The sequence below is a fragment of the Narcine bancroftii genome, chromosome 2 (assembly GCF_036971445.1).
Source record: "Narcine bancroftii isolate sNarBan1 chromosome 2, sNarBan1.hap1, whole genome shotgun sequence".
In the NCBI taxonomy this organism is placed as follows: Eukaryota; Metazoa; Chordata; class Chondrichthyes; order Torpediniformes; family Narcinidae; genus Narcine; species Narcine bancroftii.
Genome location: NC_091470.1, coordinates 300,487,550 through 300,497,481, shown reverse-complemented (window position 1 = coordinate 300,497,481; position 9,932 = coordinate 300,487,550).

Sequence of the window (9,932 nt, the reverse complement as noted above, 5' to 3'; positions counted from 1 at the left end):
AGCGATGACGCTCATTGAGGGACGCAGATTTCACCAGGCGTCTATTGGAGAACGAGGGAATTGGGCACATCTTCTGTGACGCCGCCTTGTAACTTGGCTGATCGTCCCTTTCCCGGCTCGCCATAGCGACCTTGTTGAGCTGCATCTAGCAAGCGCCACCAGGAGCATTTGAATGCATGCCCAGCGCTTGTTTCGTGATGGAACACAAGGGAAGGCTCTTTATCGGTTGATGGATCCAATTACCGTTCGCTGGTAGAGCAATGGAGCCAGATCCCCCTGTCCTTGCTTGGCATTTTCTTTCTTTCTCTATTATATTGCTGAAACCCAAACGGCTACTTTTTTCCCCCCAAAAAACCACCATTGTTTTTATGACATCGATTTTTAAAAAAATTGTTGTCTGCTTTAGTGCCCAGCTCTATCATTATTACACTGTGGCCACTGGAATCGCAGTGGACACCATGAAATGACCACACAAGTGAATCAAACGGATTTACTCTTCATCGCCCACGCAACCTTTCAAAAGCCTGAATCACGTGCTCGACGCTGATGCTGGTGTCATCATGCCCTGAAGTCACATGCCTTCTGGAGTGGGAGTGCTGCCATTAGCGCCACTACAACACCACACGATGAATTCCCACCAAAGCAAATAATTCCTATCATTAGTAATGAATCCAAATACTGCACCGCATAAAGCATTATGGGAGGTGGAGAGGGAGGGGGGACCATTTACGATCTTATCAGAAAGGTGCCTTCTCCGTGATTACATGTGGTGCTTTTTTAACGTCCAGGTTGCTTAATTCACAAAGTTCGACTGTCCATACACTGCAAAGTATTTATTTCCCTCAAGGTTCCGTGTGCGTGACTGTGAAGGAGAAGGACGGTTGAAGTATTACAGCAAGTTATTAAATAAACCATTGCAAATGGCTAAAAGTACATTTAAACCCCCGATCCAAAATTCTCAGCTGAATGGAAAGCCAAGAACTGGAGCTCATGGCAAAAATTAAAACAATAGAGCCAAGAAACTCTTGAGGCTGATGTCCAACAAGCCAAATATTTTGCCCCATGTAGATGGTGGAAAAAAAATGTCATTGTCTTGCACAGATGGCAAAGGATTGCAGTGAGTAGAACACACTGTAAAAGAGCCGGATGACTTGGAGTTCGTTAAATGTATTCAGAAAAGTTTTCTGAATCAATATATAGAGGTACCAACTGGAGAGAGAGCAATACTGGATCTGCTATTAGGGAACAAGGCAGGACAGGTAAACAGAAGAATGTGTTGGGGAAGATTTTGAGTCCAGTGATCACAATGCAAATAGTTTCAAGTTAATTATGGATTCAGTCTGGCCCTCAGGTTGCAATTCAAAACTGGAGAGAGGCCAATTTTGAGGAAGTGAGAAAGGATCTGGATAGTATGTATTGGGACAAGTTGTTTTCTGGCAAGGATGTATTAGGTAAGTGGAAGGCATTTAAAGGTGAGTGAGTACAATGCTTATATGTTCCTTTCAGGATTAAAAGCAAAGTTAACAGGCATAGGAAACCTTGGTTTTCGAGGGACATTGGGGATATGGTTAAGAGGAAGAAAGAGGAGCAAATAAGGTATTTGTGGAGTATAAAACATGCAAGAAAATAACTAACAATAAAAACAGGAAGGCTAAAAGATGACGTGAGGTTGCTTTGAAGACAATGTGAAGGAAATCCTAAGGGTTTCCACAGGTATATTAAGAGCAAAGGATAGTAAGTGACAAAATTGGTCCCCTTTAAGATCAGAGTGGCCGGCTATGTATGGAGCCAGAAGAGAAGGGTTAATTTTTTTTTTTTGCATCAGTTTTTACTCAGAAAATGGCCATAGAGTCATGGAAAGTAAGGAAAGCCTGGTTTTAGGTCATGGAACCTATACAGATTAAAAAGGAGGAGGTGCTTACTGACTGAAAGAAAATAAGGTAGCATAAATCCAAAGTGCCTGACAAGATATTCCCTCAGACCTTGAGGGAGACTAGTGTAGAAATTGCAGGGGCCCTGGCAAAATATTTAAAATGTCCTTAGCCACGGGTGTGGTGCCAAAGGAATGGAGGGTGCCTCATGTCATTCTGTTGTTTAAAAACAGCTCCAAAAGTAACCCAGGAAATTGTAGGCTAGTGAGGCTGATGTCATTAGTAGGTAAATTATTGAAAGGTGTGCTATGAGGTTGGATATATAATAATTTGGATAGCCAAGGATTGATTAAGTATAAACATGGCTTTGTGTCTGGTAGGTCATGTTTAATTAATTTTATAAAGTTTTTCAAGGAGATTACCAGGAAGGCTGATGATGGAAAGGCTGTGAATGTTATCTACATGGACTTCCATCAGGCCTTTGACAAGTTTTCATATAGGAGTTTAGTAAGAAAGATTCAGATGCTCAGTATTCATAGTGATGTACTAAATTTGATTCAATGTTGGCTGCAAGGGAGAAGGCAGAGAATAGGATTGGATGATTGCTTCTTGTTGAGGGGACTGAGGAGTGCAGTAGAAAACAGTGAGTATTCAGATACATAATTTCCTGAAAGTGGAATCACAGGATGATAGGTTTGTAAAGAGAGATTTTAGCATATTGGCCTTCATGAATCAAAATATTGAGTATAGGAATTGGAATGCTATGGTGAAGTTATATAAGGCATTGGTGAGGCCAAATTTGATTACTGTATGTGGTTTTGGTTACCTAAATACAGAAAATATATCAATAAGATTGAAAGAGTACAGAGAAGGTTTATTAGGATGTTGTCAGGATTTTAGGAACTGAGTTACAGAGAAAGGTTAAAAAACTTTATTCCCTGAAGCAAAGAAGAATATGGGGAGATTTGATAGAGGAAAACAAAATTATGAAGGGTATAGATAGAGCCAGAATGTGGTATTGGATGATTGCTTCTCTTGGTGAGGGCACTGAGGCTTTTTCAACTGAGGGTAGGTGAGACACAAACCAGAGGACATGGGTTAAGGTGAATGGAGAAAAGTTTAATGGGAACATTGGGGGGGAGGGCCTCTTCACTCGGACAGTAGTGGGAGTGTAGAATGAGCTGCCAGCTGAAGTGGTGAATTCAGGCTTAGTTTTATCATTTAATAAAGGTTTGGACAGGTACATGGATGAGAGGGGTATGGAGGGCTATGGACTGGAGGAAAATCAGTGGGACTAGGTAGAATAATACTTCAGCGCAGACTAGAAGGGCTGAATGGCCTGTTTTCTATGCTGGTGTGTCCTATGGTCATCAGGCAATCCAGACAATCCACTGTGTGTGTTATAATCATTTGGTCAATGAATCCAACATGCAATAGCCCAGCAGGGATAGAAATTGCCAAGATGTTACCACTCTGCTTTATTATTAGTCTTGACTGTCAACAGGCTACACATATAATGAGGTTTCATTTCAAGGTTTTAAATAGATCTTTTGTTTGCCACTGTGCATCTACTTACATGGGGCTCACACTCAGTACTTACCATATGGGGTATGGTTGCAAAGCAGTTAAAATATTGGTTTGGTCTCCAAAGTCTTTGACCATTGATTCATGGACAAGCAACTGAAACCCTCAGAAATTCCACATCTCTTTCACATATTGACATGTCTGACCATGGCCCCTTACACTGCTAGGTTGAGGTCACATGTACATTGGAGGAACACTTTATATTCCATCCAGACAGTCTCCAACCTGGCAGGATCAATATAGATTTCTCCATCTTTTGTTAGCCAACCCCACCCCTCCATTCCCCTTTTTTGCTTCCCATGCTTTCCCTCATCATCCTTCCCTTTTCCCTGCCCATCATCCATACCTTCCTTCTTACAGCTCCTCACCCATTCTTTCTTTTCTCCTATCAGTGAGCATCTTTCTCAACCCTCTGCTTACTGCCTCTTTCACCTCTCAGCTCCATTCTCTTCTTCCCCTCCCACCTGTATCCACCTATCACCTGCAAACCTGTGTTCCTCTCCCTTCATCTTCTAATGCACAAACTCTGGCATTCCTAATTAAGGACCGAGGCTCAAAACATTGATTACTTTCCATGGATGTTGCATGACCTGCTGAGTTCCTCCAACACTTTTGTGATTTATGATTTTATTGAAGATTTTATTTTTAATTTCTGCAATTTTTTTGTTTTAATTTATAGTTACATAATTTGTGTTTCTCTTCCATAATAGTATTAAATTTTTTAATACCATGTGAGATCAGCAATCGTAAGAGTCTTCTGCTGAACAATGATTTGGGTGCTACAGCTGCATTTCATTTCAAATTAATATAAAAATGATGTCATGGCCTTTCTATATATCCACAGATAACCTTCAGCATAGACATTGCAATGTTGATGCATAGAAAGGTCACAGCTGTTTTAACTTTACTCAACAGATTCATTAAAGTCTACCTCTGGATTCAGTTGCAACTCTTTCCATTCACTTCTACATAAAAGCAATAACCACATGACATGTGCCATGAGTTTCTAGAGCCTCTCAGAATAATATCTTTGCATAAATATTCATCAACCATATAACAAGACATCACACTTGAACTACATGGCATAATTCACCATATGTGTCCTTTTAAACCATGCCAATAAGCTCCATGGATTCAAATCACTGAAAATGTAATTTCATACAGAATGCAATCATTGAATAATGCAAGCAATGCATTGTATCTCAGTAAATTATCATAATTCATGCACTTTAAAATAATCTATCTTTGCACCAACCTTTGCAGTGGAAGGACAAGTTCTAGTATTTCCTGGAAGTAGAGAATAATTGCACAGGTTTAGTTTCCACAATACCAGCTGAGAACTGTAGCAGAGAGCTCCATGGTGCCACCAGAATAATAATCAAGAAAGCACCGTGAAGGAGCACTGCAGGTCAGGAAGAGCTTTGCAGTATAAAAGATTCTGTGTGCACATTTAGAAGACAAAAATAAAATTGGACGGTAAGTCAAGCAGATTAGGACAATTCAGAAGTAATTTTCAGATGGCAACCTCATGCCATGTGTATGACAGTTAATTATGCTGCCCTTTAATGGAAAGCCTTAAAAAATTCTGATGAGCTTTGTAAATATTTTTTATGCAAGTTGCACTGTTCTTCTGTTTCAGTTCAAGTCACCTGGAGCAGTAACAGTGCAGCAAGTCTTCTGGAAATTTAGGACAACTCAAATAATAATTTATAGGTTCTTGTGTTTAAGAATATATGTATGCTCACAAGGAACTGCTATTAATTCACACATAAATAACAGTAGCTGCTAAGTGTCTCAATCATATTTTCAGATGGATTGTAGTCCTACCATATTTTAAGACCAAATATTCATTGCATATTTTCAGTTTTTCTTTGTTTCTAGTGTCTGCAATTATTTACCCTTTCATTCTAATTACTAAAAACTGAAAGATTAACAAAAAAAAACAGAATTTTAAAAGAAGTAGCATTCTAGGAATGTTGGCATAAAGCCAAGAATTAGGACCAAGAATAGTCTCAGCAAAAAGGAACCTTGCCCAATTTCCTATCCTTGCAATATTCCAGTTTTTAAAGCATGTTCCCTGATACTTATGCTACAAATAGAGTCTGGCATGGAGAAGATGCAGATCATTGCCTCAATTTTGATCAAAGCTGGCTGTGTTTGAAGGTATGGTCTTGGAAATCTCACTCAAAATCACAATATTTTTATAGCATCTTTTCTAATTAAGCATTAATTTCCTTTTCAAGACAAATATTGCACCAAAAAAAATGATTGTAGCTCATTTTCATTCTCCAACATCACCTATTAGAGAATTAAGATTTTACGATGTTTTCTGATTCCCTTTACAATTACTTTTTCTTTAAAAGCCTGTTGCTAAATCTGTGATACGAACGTTTAATAAATTATAAAGTCAGCCAAGACTGAAACTGTTAGGCACAAATATGCTGAAGGTCACAAACTAATTAGGTTGGCTAATGTGAAGTAGTCATGTGTGACAGGCCAGTGGGCTGCATCTTGTACAAATTATATTTACATTAAACAAATGCAAAACAATTACTCTTTCATCTGTTACAATGTGAACAGAAAACAACAGATGTAGCAAATCTTTCACATACCATCTGAAAATGTGTAACAACCTCTCATTATGTGCATTTATTTATTTTCCATTGACTGCATTCCAGGCAATAGAATCCAAGCTAAAATTTCTATCTATTAAAGTTAAGTCAAGCTGACATTTTTCTCCCAAATTACTGCATTTGTCTATGGAAGAAATCCATATGGAATTCAGTCCCCATATGGAATGTTGTAGCTTGTTAAATTACAATATATGACAGGATAATTGAGAACAGTACAGTATATGTGCATGAGTACACACTTTAAAACTAGAATGATATAATTTTCATACTTTAAAAATTGAAGTTGACATCTCATTGAAATAATCACCCTGAATTGAGTAAATATATTGCAGCTGATAGTCAACAATAACCTTCATGTAAAAGAACAGATACTTCATTAGATACACTGTCAAAAAAAAAAGACTCAGCAAACAAATGGTTAGTGTCATTATTCCCTTATTGCCACTGAGAGATGCAGACAAAAGATATAATAAAATTGAGGAAAAAATATCTGAATGCCAATGGTTTGTGAAACACTTATTTTGCTGACTTGTTAAACTTACTGTAGGCATTCAGTGAAGGGATATGAGAATATATTCTTCAACAGTATGTCAGAACTGAAACTTCTTCCCAATTTATGTATGCAAAAGGTGATGTCGGTGACAAGGAAGTTTTGAAAGGTGCAAATGTACAGTCCATATCTGAAACATTTAGTATTTTACTAATTATTCTTTTTTTTTTCCATTTACACGTCTTGGTGTAAAATAGGCTGACATTTGCCACGTTTAGAACACTTCTTTGGCAGTCCCTTCTGATCAAGGATGATTTTACTTCTTTCTCCAGTTCTGAGCTGGCTGAAGAAACAATGTGGGTACCACAGACTCCAGCACAGGTGGGTGAGGATAGGGTGGGTGGATGGGTACGAGAGATGGTGTACTTCCTTTCTCTGCTGCTGATTAATGTAGTTGGGGTCCTAAATGGCATTTTGAGTGGGAAATCCATATTTCAACAGTCATGGGCTGGGTATTAGAACAAGTTGATACAAACGTTTTTCAATGTTCAATGTAAGTTTATTGTCATATACATAAATAGAATATACATATGCATCAAAATTCTTATTTACTCCAGCCATACAGGTATGTAAGATACATCAACTACAATATTAAAAATTTAAAATAGCACAAAGAAAAAGATAATAAATATCAAATAATGCACAGTATAAATAAACATTCACAAATCCAATTAGTGCAAGAAAAGCAATGATTAGTGGGGCAGATAGATTTTCTGGTGGACTTGGGATAGTTTATGATTTGGCTTAGAATGGTACAGGGAGGTTCAAGAGCACAATAGATGTTGGATAAAAACTGTTCTTGAACCTGAAGGCTTCTGTACTTTCTACCGGAAAAGAGCAGCAAATTGTGACCAGTGCCCTTCTTGATGTTGGCAACCCTCTTGAGGCTGTGCCTCACATAGATGCACACATTGGAAGGGAGATCATTGGTGCGATGGACTTGCTTGGGTTGTCACTTTCTGCAGCCTTGTTCATTCCTGGGCACTTGAGTTTCTAGAGCAAGTCCAAGCGGTGTGCTTTCCACAGTGCACCTGTCGACGTTTGATAGAGTATTCAATGACATGTCAAATCTCCTCATTCTTCTTATAAATAGAGGCAGTGGTATACCTTCTTTATGTGATGTGCTCGATTTGCTGGCTCCAGTAGAGATCCACTGATAGGTAGACTCCCCCAAGCTTAACAGTTCTAACCCTCTCCACCTGCATTCCATCAATAAATGCAGTTGCAGTGTTTCTCAACCTCCCCTTCCTAAAGTTCAAAATAAGTTCCTTGATCATTCAGACATCAGGATCAAGATTGTTGTTCTGGCACCTCAGAACCAGATTCTCAACCTCCATCCTACTGAGTCATCAATTTCAATTAAACTTTTATTAATGGTGATGCTATCTGTGAAATTATAGCTTGCACTGGAGCTGAACATGGATATGCAATCATGAATGTCAAGGCCACAGAGCAGGGGACTATGCACACTGCCTTGAGCTGCCACCGTGTTGCTGGTCGGTAAGAAGGACTTGACATTCCTAACATGCACTGATGCTGGTCTGCCTTTGAGGAAAATGAGAATGCAGTTGCAGAAGGATGAACAAAGTCCCAGATCTTTCAGCTTAATTGATAGGTTTGCTTGTTGATGATGTTAAATGCTGAGATTCAGTCAAAGAACAACAACCTTTCCAAGGTATTCTTATGGTTCAGGCGTTCTAATGCGAAGTGGAGACCCAGCGAAATGGTGTCCGCTGTTGACCACTTGTGTTTTCAATGTAGTTATGAGAATATCCTTAAATCCATGCATGTATCCACAGATAATCAAGGTAATGATTGATATAAAATATATTTTTTTAGGAAAAATGATATTAATAAAGTGGATGACATTGTTTGCTCCTCAATCAGTTCAAGCCTCAATGGTGGGAAGTGGCTCTGGAAGATGATCAAAATTGATTTGTTTATCCGATCTGTGGACTGGAAGATTTTGTAGTTGGTGATATTTTTCCATTGCTTTGAGATGCATGCAGATAGTTCATGTCTTAGAATCATCTAGGTCGGCAGGAATCACTGCTGCTCTGTAAACCATGAGCTTTGTGCCACGTTTGCGACTTTAATAGGAAACTAAGTGCATCAGTGCGGGTGATATAGTTAGCATGGAAAGTAAATAAAATGGCAGATTCTGAAATCTGAAACAAAAGCAGAAAATGCTGAAGATCTGTCTGTTAAGCAACTTCTTTGGAAAGAGAAACCTTAGCATCCCGCTCTCAGAAATGGGAAGAGTGAGGGTTGTTAATTTTTCAAGCAGAGCTGGCAGAAGAGGTAAGGTGTAGTAAAAAAAAGACTGCATGGAGACAGATCAGAAGATAATGTATATTGACTATTAATTTTTTAAAAAACTTTATTTATTCATTCAAAAAGCAAATAATATATGACATATACAGCAATTAAACATGAACATGAATGGTTTTTTTTTATATATAGAAAAAAAGAAAAGAAAAGACCCCCCCTTCAGCCAACTCTCTTAAGGAGAGCCATAAAAAATGAAAAAAGAAAGAATATTAAAAAAGTTAAATATACATATTAAAATGTATCAATATAAATTGAAATGTAAATATTCTGAGTTTAACAGCCACTAATTAATTTAAAAAATTATAATGATCATGCGAAACATATGTAATTTTTCCATTATTAAACAATATTTCATCTCATTATGCCATCTATTAATATCAATCATATTTGTATCTTTCCATGTTATAACAATACATTTTTTCGCTATGGATAAAGCTAAATATACAAAAGCAAGCTGGAATTTATCTAATCCCAAGCCTTTCAGAGGTTGCAAACTACCCAATAAAAATACTGTTGGATCTAAAACTATTTTATCATTCTAGTTACACTATCATAACAGATATCTAACCAATCATCTTCAGAAAAAATAAAACCAATATCTGCTTGCCATTTAATTTTAGATCTATCCCAACCCTTTTTATCCATACCATCCTGTAATATTTGATACATAATTTAAATATAACCCTTCTCTGGTACCTTCATAAGAAAAGTCTCAAATGTAATCATTTTAGGTAAAATCATATCTCTATCAAACATACATTTTACCAAAGATCGAATTTGATAATAAAGAAATGAAGAATTCTTATCAATACCAAAATCTTCCCTCATCTGATTAAAAGACAAAAACTTACCCTCTTTAAAACAATTTCCCAAATTTTTCACACCTTTAAATCTCCAATGCAATAAACTTTGATTATGTATTGAAAAATAAATAAGTTGATTATTGTACAACAGAGTCAAAGC